Below are 19,872 nucleotides of genomic sequence, written 5' to 3' on the forward strand. Positions count from 1 at the left end.
CAGGAATGAAACTGGGGCTCTGGTGTTTAAAGGTTACTCCTGGAACTTGAATCTTCAGTGATTGATACGGCAACATGGGGACACTGACGTTTTTTGCCTCTGCAGTGGCATTGGTAAAGATACCAGACTCCTTCTGAAGCATGACTTTTCCCTTGGTTCTTACTGCCTAGTCTTCTGTGTTCCCTGTGCTCCAGTTTCTCAGAGATTCTCTGGGTTCTCAACATCCTTTCACTGTGTTTCCTTTATGCAGCGAGTAACTGGCAGTTGCTTTTCTGGATATTCAATTCTATTACATAAATAAGTTTGTAGAACATAGGCAAAAACTTTTAGGGGGTTTTAAGCAACTAGAAGACGGAATTCACGGCATGTGTTGAGTACATAATGTGCAGTTAGCAAGTGGAGCATGCGTGTGTTCAACATGGAGGGGGTGGATGGACCAGGAGATACCCAATATTTATGAGGCATCTGGGTCCTAAATATATATGAGACAAAAAAATATGAGTCACTAAATATTCAGAAACACTAAATAGACATCAATACTTAATGGTCAGGAAGTCTAAATTGGTCACCCATTGGTGATGTCCACGCTGGACCCATGTTTCCCCTGCCCGGAAAACACAGAATCCATGGTTGTTCATCAGGCTAATTAACAGGCCAAATCTGTATTCAGATGTACCTTGCCCCTTTGTCTCTCTGATAGAGCAAGTGTCTGTCTTTGGCCCAGGGCACCTTCTGCCTGTGGGTCCCATCCTGTCTGCATCCTATCCTAAACGTGTGTGTGTGTGTGTGTGTGTGTGTGTGTGTGTGTGTGTGTGTGTTTTATATCTTTCCCTTTGCTTCTCAAACTATGTTTTAAATTGATTTTTAAAACCATGTGATTCAAGCATTTTAATTTGGTCTGAGAGTCTGCTCTGTGGCCTCTGGGATAACTTGCCTGGAGGTAGACTTAAAGGCTACCATTGCACCAACGTAATTTCCCACGTGACATAACATAGCCAGAGATGGTTTCTGTTCCTTGAAACTATAGCTCTGATTAATACCCTCATGGGCTGAAGAATAATTGAGTTTGAAATCAACATCCTGTGAAGTCTCCCTTGTCTCTTCAGTAGAGAGCTTAGAGTCTCATAGGTAGAGAAATATGCCTCAAGAAGTTATATAACTTCTGAGTTATCCTCAGACTCTCAGCACCTCTCCAGCTATATCACAGTTTTGTTTTGTATCTGAAATGGTCCAAAATGTTAGACAATGATTAGCCTTTAATTTAGCTTCAAGTGCCTGCAGTTAACATTTCTGAACTTGGAAGGACACAATGACTTTCTGTTTGGAAGATTCATTTGTGAAACATAACAGATTGGATAAGGATGTGTTTAGTATGATGGGACTAGTTGTGTGTGAAATGAACAAGAACAAAGAACAAGGGAATGAACACCCAACTAGAGGTGAAAAATAAGAAACATGCTTTGAACAAGGATATAGAATTGATCAGAACTCTGATGTGAAGGAAAGCTCATAGTGATCTGGATAAATGATGAGATAAAGCATGCTAACCTGAGAAGTCAGATACCTTTAAAATACCATGAGTTTCATATTATGGGAAGAACTGTGTTTTAATACCAGACTTAAGGTGTCTAGAATGAGGAAAACCCAGGTTAAGTAAAATAGAATATTGAATCCATGGATTTTAAAAACAAATTACTATTTAGGTGTGCACCCAAACCCAAAGGTAAGATGCTCATAGGTATATGAGTTTGTGTGGATAGAGGTGAGGCCAGGCACTTGCCATTCGGCTAACTCTTATTTAATGTGTAAATAAATGTTATTTTCTGTACGCTGATGGGAAGGGATCAAAGTGTAAAAGCAGCTCTGCATCAGTAAATACAAAGATACAGATTTTCCATATATGAAAGTATTTCTTAAAATAAAAGCATCATTTAAGGCAGCCCATCTCCTTTCTCAAGCATATTTTAAATTATATAACTTCAGTATTTCTAACTTTAAACTGTATGCAAAGTGCACTTAAAAAGTAGATGTAGTTTATTTGTTCAATGATTGCTCATTATATTTTATTTCTCACTGCCCTCTTCCCCTATAACATTTACTCTAAATTATAAGCATTATGCATAGAGCAGGATATATGGTGGTGCTTAAAAAAATGACACACAAAAATCTATAAATGTGGTTTATTTCCAAGTGCTAAGTATAGTAGACTCCATCTCATAGATTGATAATGGTGAAGAGAATAGCTAATGCTGATAAGAATAACTAACCCTTATTGGGCATTTACCCTGGCCAAGTACTCTGTACTCATTTTCTCATTTGTTCCTCACAACCCTAAAGGGTAATATTGTATTTCTGTTTTACTGATGAAGGAACTAATTTCCCCCAGATTACAGCCAGACAGAGACAGAACCAGAATTTGAACTCAAGCAGTTTGCCCCCAGAGGGCTTATCAGCCCTTCCTTCCCTCTTGATTAGTGCAAGATGAGGACAGGGAGGAGATGGGTGTTTCTAATTCACACATTCTTGATAAAAATAAAACAGTGCTCATAGGCCAGACTTCCCTGAGGCTGTGTCAGAACAATTTAATCAGGTTGTTGTCTTTATTTTTTTTTTTTAAAGCTGCATCCAAAGAGCTGCTTCAAAATGTCAAGAACCTACTATACGTGTGGCTGCGCACTGATATCAAAGGTTAACGCCAGGGAAGGCTATATTAGTCTTTATGGAGTTGTCATTTCAAATCTTTATTTATTAAAAACAGTGAGGTACCCCACATTAACCATGGTGGCAAAATTTATCCCTTAGGTCTTCTACAAGGTGTTACGGTCCAGAGTTAGAGGTTGATGGGGAGATATAGATCGCACAATGTTAGGGGCGGAGGACAGGGGAGTTCTAAATTTGGGGGCAACATTTGCAGGAAGGCCTGTGCATAGGCTGTTAGAGGTGAGTTGTAAAGGACCCTAGGACATAGAGGGTTTAGAATTAAAGAAAGCATGATGCAGGAGGAGGTCCAATGTCCTGTGTTGATCCTGAGAGAGAACAGCAAACACCAGGCCCGTAGAAAGGAGGAGATATTAGCTGCCCACCCACCCCAGACCCCGCCCCCATCCGGGGACCAATCCACTCCCCTGGCATCTGCGGTGTCCAGACCCTGGATCTCACTGCCAGTCCACTTCTGTGTGTTCCTGCTCAGTCCCTGGCCTGGGTGAACCTTTCATGCCCATGATGCCCCCTTTCTTACTCTTTAGACCTTACAATCGGGGATCAAAGCCCAGCCAAGAGCTCAGCTCTGCACTTAGCTGTCTTCAACCGGTTCAGTTTCTTGAGCATGCTACCCATTCACTGCGTGCATCCACTTCATTTCTGCCCCTTCAATATTTCTGCTTCTGAGTGCAGACATGGATTAATTTCCAAGAATAGAAACCTGACACGTCTGGAAAGCAAAGTCCATAACTAACAGACTAGACCAAAGGACCAGAGCATTCAGATCGATAATTGTACGAGGTCCATTTGTCCCAAGCACTGTCTCTCACTTAGTTCTCATCACAAATCTATGAGGTAGGTACTTCATAATCCCCATTTTCCAGGTGAGGAAGCTAAGGAGCGAAAAGAATAAATAACTTGTATAGCGTTGAACTGCTACTAAGAGTCAGAATTCAAACACAGTCAGTCTGTGTCCAGAATTCAGGCTTTGGACCCACCTGGCTCTAATGGATGAAGGAGCAAGATTCAGACAGGTAATTGGCAAGCCATTCATTTTTTATGTATATATCTTAACATCTGCCTTTCTCCCATCTCTTGGTAACTGGGGGTCATTTCTGCTCTCTAACTGGTCAGCCCCCCAGGCAGCACCCTGTTCTTTTCTGTCATTAGATCATTTAGAGCCAGGTAGCTTAATGACTAAGAAAATAGATTTTGAGAGCCAGACTGCTGAGTTTACCACTCAGTTCTGCTACTTACCATGTGACTTTGGGCAAGTTTTCTAACCTTCCTGTACTCATCTGTAAAATGGGGACAATAAGTTACCTACCTATGAGGTAGGTGTCTTAGGGTTGCTGTAAGAATAAAGAATACTACTGTATTTAAATTTTGGAGAATACTGGCTAGCACGAAAAAAGAGCTATGTCGTGGCAAGCTATCATCATCATCATCATCATTTGTAATGGTTTAACAAATATTTATTGAGCACCTATGTTTCAGACACCAAACATAGGCCAGTCTGTATCCTCATAGGGCTTATATTATAAGGAAGACAAATACAAAACCAGCAAGTACACAGGTAGGTAAAATGAGTAAACGTTGTGTCTAGCAGACCAGCAAAGTTATAAATTGTGCTAGTTATGGAAACATGGCTGAGGTGGAGAATAATGGGTGAGGGATACTGGAGGTAGGAGCTCAGGAAATCTGATATGATGTGTGTGGAGGAACAGGACAAAAGCTAAAAGGCACTGCCCTCTTACCGAACACCAGGCACTTTCCTCAGCATTGCGTATGTTACATTCTTCCTTCAGTCCTTCAAGAGATACGGTTATCTCCCTGTTTTACTGGTGAGAAGTGGAAAGCACAGAGAGGTACTTGTTCAGGGCCTCCCATCAGTTAAACAGTAAGAAGGATTTCAACCGCTCAGGCGGTCGGTTGGTCGCAAGCCTCTATCCCACACTCTTAAATCTTATTTACACTATATTATACTGTAGCCTCTCTAGTTAAGAATCGCTAGTCTATGTTGGCTTAGCAGTGAAATTTTTCCCAGTGGACTGTTTCCCAGGGCGATTTGCTCTGAAAGTTGCATTAGGGTTGAGTAGATCTTCACCTGGGTCATCCGTTTCTTCCATCCTCCTCCTCCCAGCTGCTTCACACCCCTACTTGGTTCTTCTCACTCGACCATGGTATACACCGTTGTTGTAATGTAATCTTGGAGGTATTTCCTTTGGAGTTCACAGCACCATCCTGTATGTTCCCAGCTCCAGACCAGCAAGGGGTAATCATATCATTCAAAATTACCGTCTGGATGCCACGACCTTGTAAACTCTTAAAGGAATCATACTCAATACATCTTTGAATCCTCTAGCAGCTAACATTGAATCTTTCATAGATGTTCAATAATTTATTAATTGAATAGTGAATTAATAATGTTATTTTCTTATGTCCCTCCTTATTATGACTAGTTTCTTTCTGTTTTCTTTTTTTTTTAACCTTCCTTATTAAATGTATTGAATATAAACTTTGTGCTAAATTTTATCTTAACACATGGCAACCATTCAGGGCTCTTATATTCTAAAGCATTCTGCTGCCCAGGTGCCATTTGTAATTTCCTTCCCTCTTTGTGACCCGGAAGTAAAGTCACGTGATAAACACAGATGTAGTGTCACTAAAATGTTTCCACCTTTAATTCTGACCAGCATCTAGAAATGCTTCATAATGCCCATGAAGGTAGAGGCCAAGCTAATTTGTCACAGGCTCCTGTAGTCTGTCCTCAGAAATACCTATATCTAATATTTCAGGGATGTGAAACCTGCTATTCGCTAGTGTTTTCCAACAGTGCAGCAGGTTTAATGGGGGAAAATGTCTTTCCAAATTGTTGGCTAACATTATTCCCAGTCTTCCTTTAGTGTATTTTGTTTGTTTTGTCTTTGAGCGGGGATAATGTTCCAATTAAAGTGAGAAGGAGCACGTCTGGTACAGAGGAAAAGAAATAGAAGAAAACTGCTGCCCAAGTGAACTTATTGCTTTTTAATTAGTACCTGTGGGAAGATGTGTTTCTGTAGCAGCACCATTTACGGGCAGGATCTTAGAATACTGGTGCGTGAATTGCTTTCACATTTCCCACAATCTTCTTCCCCATAGCAGGTGTAAATAAGTAACTAATGAAAGAGTTAGGAAACAGAATCTTTCATCTCTCTTTTGCAATTGCCTCAGAAGGACATAGAGACAGAGAGAAAGGTAAAAAGTGGAAACAAAATATTTGATAGATTCATGGTAACAGCTGTTATAGGAAACCTATGGAATTGCTCTCCTGTACAGCAGATGAAGGCTCACACAGAAATGGAGAGTGGTGAATTTCACTTTGTAATGAGGTAGGCAGTCATGCAATAAAATCATTTTCCTTCTCGAGGACAAGTTGCTTTTTTTCCCCTCACGTTTAACTGCACTCTAGTATCAGAATGCCATCCCCACCTATTTTATTGCTATTTCCCCCCATGTCCTCTTAGGTACAGAAAATGTGAAAATGGTGAAGCTGCTGGAACCTTTTACCTAACAGAAAATGGAAAATCAAAAGGAATAGTTAGTAGAAATTTCACAGAACTTCTACTTTTCTGGAAGAAAATACAGATATAACAACTGAGTCATTGAAACTGGCATATGTGTTAAGGCCTCATGTCTCTGAACAATTTTAGTCTAGAGAAGAGATCTAAAATTAAAAATATTAAACCAACACCTACTCCAGAATATCACTGGGTATCTTTCATCTAGTGAGGCCATGCCCATCAGCTATACCGTATCTATGATATGATGAAACAGAAGAAAATCAGAGATTGTTTGTACATTTACAGTTTGTGCCTGAATATTTGGGGAGTCTCGTGGTTTTTTATGTAAAAAGTTGATAATTTAAAAAATATTAATATGTGCTCTTTATAAAAAAACCTTAAAATATTTTTGATATCGCCATATAGAATCAAAATAACTTGAGCTAGTTGGTAAAATGAAACTTAACGGTGACTTTCCTAATGGTCTATAATTATAGAATCTTGACACAAAATGAGAACTAAGAAATCAACTGGTCTGTTTCACGGAAGAGATGAAGAAATTGAGGCACAGAAATGTTAAATGATTTACCTAAAGTCCTTTAGCTAAAGAAAAACAAAACAAAAACTAGGCAAAACTGGGCCTTTGTCCTAGCTTTCTGACTCTGCAGCCAGTGTTCTTTCTCATCTATAAATTTAAGTTTAGACACTACAGAATCTGAGCAGATGAGGTTTTACCAAATTCTGAATTATCAGGTCAAGAAAATGGAAAGGAAGTTTTTTAACATTTAATTTTACTCATCCATTCATTCACTCATTCATTCGTTTCTTTATTATAATTCTATGAGTGCAAGTAGGCACATTTATTATTAATTTGGGAATGAGGAAATCTTTGGGAGGGGATATTAATGAATATCAAAATCTAAAATTCGTAAAACCTTACTTTTGACCGTCTGAAATGTCTTCTTGTCAAACAAACCACCCGTTAAAGTGGCTCCTTAAATTCATCAGAGACACATAGTTGCAGAAAATACATTATTTTAAGTATTTTGAGAGCCATGGAGAGGTAAATAAGTCACCCTTCTCCTTCAGCCTCTTCCTCATTGTTCAAGTCCAGAGGCATTTCCTGGGGGTCTCACTCTTAGTTTCAAAGGCAAGTTCTTTGAAGAAAAGACAATCACTTTGAAAGAATGCTTGTCTTCTTTGTACAAGATTTTGAGATAACCCCAAACTCTGCAGGGAACAAGTCAAAACAACAAAAATAAATCATCAACAGCAACAAGGAAATCCCACCAAAAAAACAACAGACCAAAAACCCAAACCAAAACAGGGAAATATGGCAAATTGTTTTTTGCCTCCATCCTTTTTTTTAAGGACCCCTATCTTTCTAATACTTAGCTGTTCTTTACCCTCGTGTACCTCCTCACTAGTATAGTGAGGTATAGAACTGAGGAATCTGGGTGGCCAGAAAAGAACCTTCCAAGAAAATAGAAATACATATCATCTATAATAACATGAATAGTGATAATGTAATATCTAGAGAGATGAAGGATAATGTTCATGTTAGTTGCTGGATCTCTCCTGGATCCCTGAAACAACACTGTTATTGACATACTTCTGCCACTTATTTTGTTCTCCAAATTATGCTTTGATCTTTTTTGTAAAACAGATTAGAATAATGGATGAAATGGATGAGTTTACCTTGCAAATGTCGTATTCCCCTTTTATTTTTAAACCATGGGCAAGTTCTATACATAATGCAAGATTACAAGTAAATTTTCAAGTAGCCAATGTGAACTCCAAATTTAGTTCTTCTATTATTAGTGATGGAACACTAGGCAGAAAAAACTTAAAAAAAAAAGCAATACACTGTCTTGCATTTTGTAGGAATACTCAACTTTAATTGTACCTAATCATTTTCTAAGCTTGTACCTATGATAAAGCATTGTTACTTGCTGATAGAAAGAGTCAATAGTTTTTGCAGCCATTTTTCAAGTCAACATACTTGAAGAAATAGGGAGAGGAAGAAATTTGTCTTATAAGGATGTGCGTATGTCCTTGTCCCCGCAGTGAGCCACAGCCGCCCGCCTGCCTCTGCAGGAGTTAGTGTTCCAACACTAGCAGGAACAGCAAGAGTTTTCAGTGCAGCCACAAGAAAATGCATTACCGAATTGGAAGGCCATGAAGGTGAAATTTCAAAGATTTCTTTCAACCCCCAAGGGAACTGTCTTCTCACTGGCAGCTCTGACAAAACAGCTAGAATCTGGATGCTCAGACTGATCAGTGCTCCCAGGTTCTTGAGGGACACATGGATGAGATCTTCTCATGTGCTTTCAACTATAAAGGTGACATAATCATTACAAGAAGCAAGGATAATACCTGTAGGATATGGTGCTGATTGAAGAAGGCCAGTCCATGAGGAAACTTGCCAGTTGGAGCGTCACACCCAGCCAGCAAAGCTATTTTGATATTTCATGTTTTTTCTTTGTCTACAAGTCAACCATTTATACACTGTCTTTAGCTTCACAGATATGACCATTAAAGCTGATGAAGTTATATCATTCCTTGATATTATTTGATAGAGATGACAGGAACGAGCATACTGTTTGGTAAATGTCACTGGTTATTTCAATTTTCTTTCTTGATAGCATCACGATACTGATAAATGAAACAAGAGTAATGTAACAATGTGTCTCCTAGATTCTGCTTTGAAGCCTATTATTATAATTTCTGTTGAATAAAGATTTTGGAGGAAAAAAAGGATATGCAACTTTATTCTTTATTCTGTTAGTTCCTTTGAAAATATCAGAAATTTTATTTTCTGATTGATATTATAATTTTACTTCTCCCTATAATGGCCCTTGAATTTTACTAATAGCAAGAGCAGATTACCCCTAACCTTTGAGCAATTTTCTCTTCAAAGACATCCTTTCATTTTTGATTACATCTCAACACATGTCTGTTGAATTGGTGAAAGTATGCATTTTTTATTTAATGATCCTTCTATCTGAAATGAAAAACTATTATTAATTCTCTTTCTTTAAATACATTCTGTATCTCATGAAGTTATTCATGGCACGATCACGAAAAATTAAATAAGACAACGAGCAGAATCAACAAGGACCATCGTTGGTGACTTGCCTCGTTAAGACCCTTTACCAAGCTCAGTCTTGGTAGATCTCATTCCTTTAGTGTATTCCATGACTTAATTTCCCAGAATTTTACAAATGCTGGTTAAGTCCCTGCCACCTCTTTGGAGAAATGGATTTCATACATTTCTCACTATTATATGAAATGCTTCATCTTAGTTATCCTAATTTTACTTGTTTTGGAAAAAAAAAAAATGCCCTCTTAGCTTTCTATTTCAGAATTGGGAAATAAGTCAAAGTTCACTTTGTTCAAGATGCTGATTATTTTCTGAAAATTATTTTTTTCCTCTCAGTTCATACAGTACATGTCAACTTGCCAGATCTCTAATTTTCCTGCAGTTTCAATTTCTAATCAGTCACTAGTTCCATTAGATATTCCTTGGTATTTGCCAAGCAATAGTAAAAACAATAGCCAAAATTTAAATAGCATTTACTCTGATGAAGGTGCTCTTTCAATAGTCTGTTTTTTACAGATAAAAGAGACCCAGGCACAGAGTGATCATCCAAGGTCACACAGAAAGTACCTGTTGGGCCAAGAGTCAACTCCAGGCTCTAGTTCCAGCTCCAGTGTCCATTTGCGTGACAGCTGACAAAAGCTTTGCAAATGTCAACATTCCAATGTATCATGTAAGAGTAGGTGAATTTTTTTTAGTGGTACATCCAAAACACTTCTGACTGTTTCCTATAGTTTTGATGGCTGCTTTGATTGAAGTTGGTCATTGGTGGGGGACCGTTTCTTCAGAGAATATTCTGTGGGAACTTTCAGATTCCCTTACCTTCCTCACAGCAGATCTTTTGGACTCTTCATTTTACATATGCAGTTTTTATTTTTGTCTGTTAATCCTCAAAATTCTGCACCTTGCATTTAACAATGCTGAAACGTAGCCATACATTTTCTTTAATTTCCTAACATGTCACTGTAGGCCACCTAATCAGCTTGGTTCCTCATTCTTGATACAGTTTAATGTATTGAGAAATGAAATATTACCTGCCATATCAATAAACAAAGGATGTCACAGTCATCAATGATTGCAGTCCCTCCAATGTGAGCCGAGGAAACTCAGGACTGAAAAGAATACCTGCCATCTAGCAGCCATCAGACTGCAGCCACTCCCTGCGGTGAGCCCTGAGGAAACTCAGGATGTTTCAAGATACTGGCCCTAGATGGCTGAGGTGCATATTCAAAGGAATGATTTCAGTGAGCCAAGACTCTTGCATCTTACCATACATAGAAAAGCACTAAATTCCTTAACTTGAGATGTCTGGTTTTCTTTAATTAACAATAATCTTTTGAAGTTCCGATTACCTGTCCTTTGTTGCAAAACTTCTATGTAATGTGGCCCCTCCCCTCGCCTCCTAGGAGCAGTTTCTCAGAGTATCTGAAACACTGTCTCCTGGGCTGCAGTCCTTATTTTGCCCCAAATAAAACTTAACTCGCAGCTCTCACGTTGTGTGTGTGTGTGTGTGTGTGTGTGTGTATATATATATATATATATATATATATATATATAATTGTTTTTTTTAAGTCAGCAGTATGCATGCTAGCCCCTAAGACACTATCTTTGTTTGATTTTTCAAAAAACAGAGCCTGAGACGTAGTGTCCCAATGGTTCATTCAGGAGGTGATGCTGGGAATCACAGTGAGGAGCTGGGAAAGTGAGACATGGAAGGAAGGAAAGCCAGTACAGAGTGCGTAGTTGAGCTTGTAGTGCACTGGACAGTTGGGGCACAATCTCAACAGGAATCTGAGAAACCATGGAAAATGCCTGCAGAATTGTCCCTCCAAACGATGGGAAGCTGGAGCATTTATCTACCAATCCCTACACTCTGTTGGTTAAAGATTGCTTTTGGCTTCTTGGGGCTATGCTTCCAGCCAGGCTGTGGCTTCAGAGAAAGCCCTGAAGCACGGAAGCTCTGAGATTCCCTGGGGCTCTTGAGATAGGATACTGGGAGTGTGCCAAAAGCTGTGTACCAAACTAAACTGAAATAAATTGGACCATGGGGATATGGCATGGGGCACAAAAGAGCATCTACTGAAGTCCACCCCTTATACTGTTCAGTTCTCCTGGGCTCCACATTAAGTTCACTTTGTCACTGATTGTTTTCAAGGGAGTAGCCTGTTGCAATCCCTAAAAATAGATTTAAGACAGGAGGCGTGGAAGTCCCCACTGTTGTACCTGGACTAAGGCCATAATTCATATTCATCAATAATCTTCAACATCCCCATTTTAGATTTCCTTCAACCTCAGCCAACACTTAGGCTGGAAGCTTTCTCACTTGGTGCATGACTCAGGCCTCCATTCCTGAGCATCCAAGCCCTTGACAGGCTATGGTAGCCTTCAGTTGAGTATTTACTGTTACTACCATATATAATCATCCAGAGATGCCCAGTGAATCCCCAGGTTCCAGATATACTCTGTCATGACGCCATTATGTAGTAGCAATCCTAGTTTCTCATGATTCTCAGGGCTGATCATTTCTCCCAGTAGAGTGACTCATTTCTTTTCCTGCTGCAGGCGGAGCTCTAAATGACCAGGTAGTTATCATAATTTCAGGTTCAGTTGAGTCCTTACTCTATCCTAGCTCAGAAACCAGGACCTCTCATAAGCAGTGCCAAGACTCGAGTGGATGAGAAGCATAAATTCTGTTAAGTCAGTCACTAGGAATCATGGTGAGAGGGGACAATTTCATTTTGACCTCTTGTTGCCCAGACCTTTTTATTCTAGTTTTTGGTGACACAACATCATGTATCAGTCATTGGTTCAATGAATATACAGTATCTTAGGAATACCCAGCCTGTCCCTTAACTAAGTATCAGATAGACCCTTCCAACATCCTATTAGGTTGACTGCTTTCATGTGATACAGCATAGAATTGAATCAATGAAATCTTTCATCCTACTTCCCACTGTTCCATTTCCTTCACCATTAAAAGAGTTCTTCGATTCCATGCAATGGCATATGTGATCTCGTTTTGGTAAAGCAGGCGTTCTGAGAGTGCTTGAATAGTGGAACTGGCAGGGGCATTGATGTCAAGAGAAGCAAATTCTTATCTGTAGTATGAGCAATTCTGCTAAAGACGGGTTACCAACTCCTCCAGAGTAGAGGTTCCTATGTAATCAGCAATGCTTTTAATTAATCCCGGGGCCTGGCTTTCAGCAAAGTGGACCTTTTGGCCCCAGATATGAGCTTTTTTAAGTTGTCACGTAGACCCTTTCACTTTCACAGCTTGCCTTCATTTGTCCCTGAGAGCTGTGGTAGAATCATGTGTGCTAAGGGGATGTGGCATGGGGTAGAAAAGGGTTTGTCACAGTCACTTGGCAAAATATTCAAACTCGTATTGTGGCCCAGAAGCCCCAACCCCTATGATCTAGCCTTGTCCTCTTCTCTGATCCCACCAGAGACTCCACTGGAAGCTCAGCTTCATGTGGGAAAGGATTTGGTCAGTGTTGTTCACTTCCATACCTTCAGTATCTGGAACACACTATGGCCCTTGGTAAGTGCTAGAAATAGATGTGAATGAATAAATCTTGTACCCAGTATTCCTTTGCTTGCTCTGTTCCAACCACAACTGTCCTTCCTTCTGTTCTTCCAACTCAGAAGCTCATTCCCTCCTCGGGGGTGTCTGCATGAGCTACCCTGCCTGAAATGCCTTCCCTCAAACATTGGAATGGGCGGCACCTCTTCATCACTCTGTGACCAACTCCAATATCACTTTCTCAGAGAAGTGTTTTTGGTCACCTGTTTTAAAGTATCTCCTTCAATTACTTCTTAACACTTTTTTATATTTTATATTTTGGTATCATTTATGATTAGCTGAAATTGTCTTGTTAATTTGTTGAGATGATCTGTTTCCTCCTACTAGAGCAGAGTGTGTCTCCTATTTACAGCTGTTTCCCTTATACCTTGACACTGACAACAATGCAAGGCACTCAATAAATATTTTATTAAATGGTTGAAGAGCACTATTAACTTAACTCATGAGGAAATACACTTCTTGTTGGAGGGTTTTGCCTTTCTTTGAAAAACCATGTGTTGCCCCAGTTGATTATTCTTCACCAGATATTTGGCAAAACTATTGAAAGTGATGCACTGTACTGTAATACCCTGGTCTTCCTATAGAACATTTTAATACCTAAGAATAATATGTGTACCAACCCATTCTTTCACACAGTGGCTAGTTGTATTGAGAGGGTTGTACATTTGGTCAATAACTCCCCAATTTTTTTCCCACATCTTTTCAGCTCTCTTGGATGATTGCCTTTTTGCCCTAAAAGATGGATGGACATTTAGCATAGTCATCAGTCTAGTTGGGAGGCCTTGGTATTGAACACTCCATGAAGAAGCATTTCCAACCTGCACATTGTAGAGTTCAGATTAGGGGACAATTAATCTCCCTCTGTAAACACTAAGAAGGAACTCACTTAGGCTCTCAGCCACACTTCCTTGTTCTGGAGAGAATCATCACCTCAGTCATCATGGTGTCCCACTTGGCTTTCTTCCTCTGTTTCATAATCCTTAAACCTCTTTTTTTTTTTTTTTTCCTCTCTCTTTACATTCGGAAGCCTTTTTTAAGGAACTCTGCAGTGTACCAGGAGATGGGATTTCTACGTTATATTTAGCTATTCACACTGTGAGGTTCTCCCTTCACACTTGGTCTAGCTTCCCATGCATAGAAAGCTACAATAACCTTTTTCTTCTCCCAGATAGACAAGCTAATTACTTCTCTTGTTCGTCTTTATGCACAGTCTTTTCTACTCTTTTCCGTAAAATATATTTAGGTTTCTTTGGGGTTATTGCATTTTTTCCCTTCAGTGTATTTTTCTTATTCATGTCTGCATGTTGTCATAATCACCGTTTTAAAAAATGAATAATTATATAAGATATTTTGGGGGTTTCTATATTCTTGTTTCAGAGGCTTGATTTATAAATAGCTTCTTTTTTGCTGGGCTTGTTATGAGTATCAAATTTTAAAATGTGCTTTCAACTGAAGTTGTTAAATCTATTGAAACATAGACTTTAGTTCTCTGAAGATCTAGATTTTACTTGCTGTCAATGCAAGTAAACCTCAGTCTTTGCCATCCTGAGCAGCATTTAACAGTATTTCGTCTTCTGCATATATGCAAAGATTTGAGTCCCTAAGTCTTCAGACCTCATTTACTCATTCACAGTGAAGTGTATATCAAATGAAATGAACCAGCTAGTTTCTAAATGTGTGCAGCTCCAGAAAGAAGCATACAGTTTTATTAGCTAAAATCATACAAGACTAAATCATACCAAAACTACATACTAAAATCATATAAAACCAATCTTTTGAAGACAAAGGGGACTTTAACACCTACTTTTCCACACACAGATTTGTTCTGGGTCTGGTTCCAGTGAAAGCTGACTATTTCTTATGAACTCTAGACTAGTTAAGTTAGAAATGGCTTACATTGTTGATGTTGACGTTGTTCCTGTTCCAGTAGGAGTACATTACAGAGGGCAAGATCGACATCAGAAATGGCGCATTTCAATGGATTTCTAAGAAGAGAAACAGTTGTAGATATTCACTGATGCAAATAACAGTGATGTAAAGCTGGTCATTTGTTTTCTTTAATTTAAAAAAATATTAAAATGATCCAAGGAGAGTGAAAATCAGGGTCAGTCCCTGCCTGCATGTCCAGTCTGAGCTCTATTTGAGGGCTTTCATGAATCAAATCTGCAAGTCTAAACCTGATACTTGGTTTTAAGGGTTAAGTGTACCTAAAATAATAATGTTAAAGTGATCAGACATCTTTGTGTAGAATAAAAATTTCTGTTGTTAGTTCCATTCTGTCTTATTTTGGTATGGTGAAGCAGGACCAACTAAAGCAGTATTAATTTCAGTCAAATTGAATAGAATGGCAAGGCTATGAGATAAACTGGGAAACTGAACAAACAGGATCCAAATAACAGTCCTTTGAAGTGAAAATTACTAGCATAGCTGCCGTAAAGTGTAATGTGCCTCTTAGCCTAACCTGCTTTCAGAAAAATAAGGCTGCTTCTTTTCCTTGTGAAACAAGGAAATAAGGTTGGATATGAAATGGACGAGAGTGTGAGAAGCTGTGCGGTGGAGGGATCCAGAGGGAAGAGAACAAGCATTTCCTTTCTGGGGGAAAGTCATTTATCAAAGAATAATGACTGAGTCCTGGTACGGTAGATCAGCGGTTCCTAGACTTGTGGATTTTTTTTTCAAAATTATATTTTGAAAATTTTCAAGTATACAGAAAAGTTGAAAGAATTGTACAGTGAACATTCATATACACAGGACCTACATTCTGCAATTAATATTTTGTTGTACTTTCTTTGTTACCTAAATATCCATCTATCCATCTCTCATCACTTAGCAATCCATCTTGGTTTTGAGGCATTTTAAAGTAAATTAGAGACATGATTACACGTCATCTCTAAATACATTGCTACATAATGAACACCACTATGTAGAGTTCAATACTTGTGTATCATTTGCTTTTTTTAAGTATATATATATATATTTTTTAATAGATCTTTATTGGAATATAATTGCTTCACAGCACTGTGTTAGTTTCTGTTGTACACCAGAGTGAATCAGCCATATGCAGACCTATGTCCCCATATCCCCTCCCTCTTGAGCCTCCCTCCCATCCCCCCATCCCACCCCTCTAAGTCATCGCAAGGCACCAAGCTGATCTCCCTTTGCTGTGCTGCTTTTTCCCACTAGCTAACTATTTCACATTCGGTATAGTATATATGTCAATGCTACACTCACTTTGCCCCAGCTTCCCCCTCCCACCCCATGTCCTCAAGTCCATTCTCTATGTCTACATCTGTATTCCTGCCCTGCAACTAGGTTCATCAGTACCATTTTTTTTTTTTTTTTTTAGATTCCATGTATATGCATTAGCATACAGTATTTGTTTTTCTCTTTCTGACTTACTTCACTCTGTATGACAGACTCTAGGTCCATCCACCTCACTACAAATAACTCAATTTCATTTCTTTTTATGGCTGAGTAATATTCCATTGTATATATGTGGCACATCTTTATCCATTCATCTGTCAGTGGACACTTAGGTTGCTTCCATGTCCTGGCTATTGTAAATAGTGCTGCAATGAACATTGTGGTACATGTCTCTTTTTGAATTATGATTTTCTCAGGGTATATGCCCAGTAGTGGGATTGCTGGGTCATATGGTAGTTCTATTTTTAGTTTTTTAAGGAACCTCCATACTGCTTTCCATAGTAGCTGTATCAATTTACATTCCCACCAACAGTGCAGGAGGGTTCCCTTGTCACCACACCCTTTCCAGCATTTATTGTTTCTAGATGTTTTGATAATGGCCATTCTGACCGGCATGAGGTGAAACCTCATTGTAGTTTTGATTTGCATTTCTCTAATAATTAGTGACGTTGAGCATCTTTTCATGTGCCTCTTGTCCATCTGTATGTCTTCCTTGGTGAAATGTCTATTTCGGTCTTCCGCTCATTTTTTTTTTTTTTCATTAGGAGAGAATTTTATTTTAAAAGTGTCATCTTAAACTTCAAGGATGTCCATTAAACATCACAATTAAACATGCCAAAGGAAAAGCCATGTTGTCAAAATGCCCACTTAACCCACCCAAACATCTCAAACCCACCCTTTGCTGACCTTCTATAATCCCTTTTTTTAAAGTTTTTTTTTCTTTTTTTAAACAAGAGAAAGTAGACAGATACATTGGTAAATGCTAACTGTCCATATTCACATAGAGACACAGTGTAATCTCTGAGCCCAGTATACAGAGAAAGGAGGAAAAAAGCTAGAATTCTATGCACTACTACACAGGGGCCTAGCACCCTCCAGCTTCCAGCAGAGCTAAGGGAGCAGAAGGTTTTTCTTTTTTCCCCACATAGCATGGTGGTGTTGATTCCATAAAGTTTTTGTTGAGACAGGAAGGGATAAAAATGAATTTGGAACAGAAAGGGGTAGAGATTCTTTTCCCACTGAATTCTGCTCAAGGTATTTCCCCCCAAAATAAGTTGTGAGCCATGGTACAAAGGAGAAAAGAGACCTCAAAAAACAGGGCAACTGAGCACAAGAGAAGGAGAAAAGAAAAAACAAAAAACTGCAATTTGCCCCCAGGGACTAGAGAAAATTAAAAAAGGAAGGTTGGGATCCATCAGCGTCCCGTTAGTCATCGGCTCCTTCATCCTCCTCTCCCCCCCCCATCGTCGTCTGCATCTTCACCTCCATCCCCACCCCCTTCTTCAGTATCTTCCAATCCTCCTTCCTCTGCATCATCATCACCATCTTCTTTTCCTTCCCCTTCCTCATCATCCACGTCCGGGACCAAGTCGTACTGTAACGGATTTGGCCCCGTATCATCTTTGATGACCTCTCCTAACTCATCTGCACCTGCATCAGAATGATCAGGAAAGCAGCTGAAGCAGCTTTCTGGGTCCTCACGCTGTCTCTTCCTGCTGGCTTTATTCTGCGTTTGACTTGAACGTTTTGTCAAATCCTTTCTGGATTTCCATTTGATTTGAGTGGACTCTAAAGATGGATCACCACTCTCATTCAGATGAAATTCTTTGGAGAGAACTTTATTTTCAAAGTTAAGGGTTTTCATCAAAATAAAAATCTCTTCTGTAACCTGATTTAATATCTTCAAATTCTGTCACTTCGACTCTTGTCAAATAATGTAGCGCCTCTTCGTCCTCCTCCCCAAGCAGTGCAGACACTTGTGGATGGTTAACAAATGTTGTTACCCCAAAATCTGGGATTTTGGCGATCAATTCCGACCTCTTCTGAAAAAATGGTTGGTGGAGTTTGTTATATTTCTGTTCTGCTTTCAAAATCTCCTCACTGGCTTGTTCATTAAGTCTGTCTGTTTCATTTTGTACTTCATCAGTGTGTTCAATTGTTTCTTGCTGTTCTTTTTCTTCCTTCGGCAAGTTCGGAGAAGCAGACGTTTCCTCTGGCCTGGTGGCAGGAGTCCTTCTCGGTTTCTTCGGTTTCTTTGCTTGGGGTGGAAGTGAAGACTGGTGTTTGGGGGCCATGCTGGGAGAAAAGCCAAGAATCCACCCAAGGGAAGATGCTCGTACCAGGAGCTCTGAGAACTCTTCCGCTCGTTTTTTAATTGGATTGTTTGGTATATCTTTCCAGAATATTTCATATATATATTAGGTGCCAGTACTTTGTCAGATATATGTTTTATGACTATTTTCTGACAGTCTGTAGGTTGTTAATTCATTTTCTTTATGTCATCTTTTGATGAAGAGACATTTTAAATTTATTACTCTTTTATAGTTATTGCTAGAGTCTGTCAAAGAAACTGTTGCATAATCTCAAGTCATAAAATATTCTCCTATGTTTTCTCCTAGACGTTTTATAGTTGTGGCTTTTCCATTTAGATTTAGGATCCAGCTCATGTTAATTTTACTACGGTGTTAGGTATGCATACCTATATGGATATGCACTCATTCCTTTCCCCTTGGTTGACTTTGTTCATCAAAATCAAATACCCATATATGTTTAGGTCTATTTCTGGGCTCTAGATTCAAAATAACACCATTTCTGTATAAGGACACAGTAAAGATATCATTAGTAATACTTGACAACTTAGTTTTGACACGATACCCTCAATAGATTTTCCAGGACCTTTGACATAAAGATCTGGAATTCCCAGCATAGGAGTATATTGCATAGAAAATACTTAGTTTCTAATATTATATGTAAAAATTAATGTTACTTTTTTGTGGTAGAAATATCCCTCCACCATCTTCATAAACTTGGTGGAAAACTTCAGACGACACATAAGCTTCTAACGTTGTGCTATAACTTACAAGCCTTTCTGCTATATTTCATTGTAATAAACATTTCAGTGTAAATACAATTTCTGAATTCCAAATGATGTCACTTTTTAAGATTTCTTTTGTTGTGTAACAAAATTCCAGAGTACCAAATAGATTAGGGCGTTCCCATGCATAGCATTCACACTCTACATATAAAAAGTGCAGGGCTTCCCTGGTGGCGCAGTGGTTGAGAGTCCGCCTGCCGATGCAGGGGACCGTGCCCCGGTCCGGGAAGATCCCACATGTCGCGGAGCGGCTGGGCCCGTGAGACATGGCTGCTGAGCCTGCGCGTCCGGAGCCTGTGCTTCGCAACGGGAGAGGCCACAACAGTGAGAGACCCGTGTACCACAAAAAAAAAAAAAAAAAAAAAAGATTGTCCACTCAAAAACTTTTTTTGATAAATACTAATTAGCAAGTTTTCTATGACCATTGTAAAATAACAACTGTTACATGTCTACTTGATTTGCCCTAGCATTTCCACAACTAGTCTTCCATACTTCAGCAGCTGTCTCATCCATTTCTAAGTGGGTATACTTTCTCAACCTCACATAACTTATTCATCTTTAAATGCCCTTTCACATAAATAATGTCTGCTCTCACTTTCATCTTAGTTTCACATGCGTACGTTCTTTTTTTTTTTTTTTTTTTTTTGGG

The 19,872-nt window shown here is 39.1% G+C and overlaps 1 protein-coding gene and 1 pseudogene across 1 annotated transcript in view; one reads left to right on the plus strand and one right to left on the minus strand.

Moving 5' to 3' along the window:
- Nucleotides 1-19,872, plus strand: part of PRKN (parkin RBR E3 ubiquitin protein ligase) — a 767,911-nt gene that overhangs the window by 25,021 nt on the left and 723,018 nt on the right. The gene's annotated exons all lie outside the window — the stretch shown is intronic.
- LOC103072214 (protein SET pseudogene) lies at nucleotides 17,555-18,423 on the minus strand (annotated as a pseudogene).

The sequence above is a fragment of the Lipotes vexillifer genome, unplaced genomic scaffold, assembly GCF_000442215.2.
Source record: "Lipotes vexillifer unplaced genomic scaffold, Lipotes_vexillifer_v1.1 scaffold1055, whole genome shotgun sequence".
Taxonomy (NCBI): domain Eukaryota; kingdom Metazoa; phylum Chordata; class Mammalia; order Artiodactyla; family Lipotidae; genus Lipotes; species Lipotes vexillifer.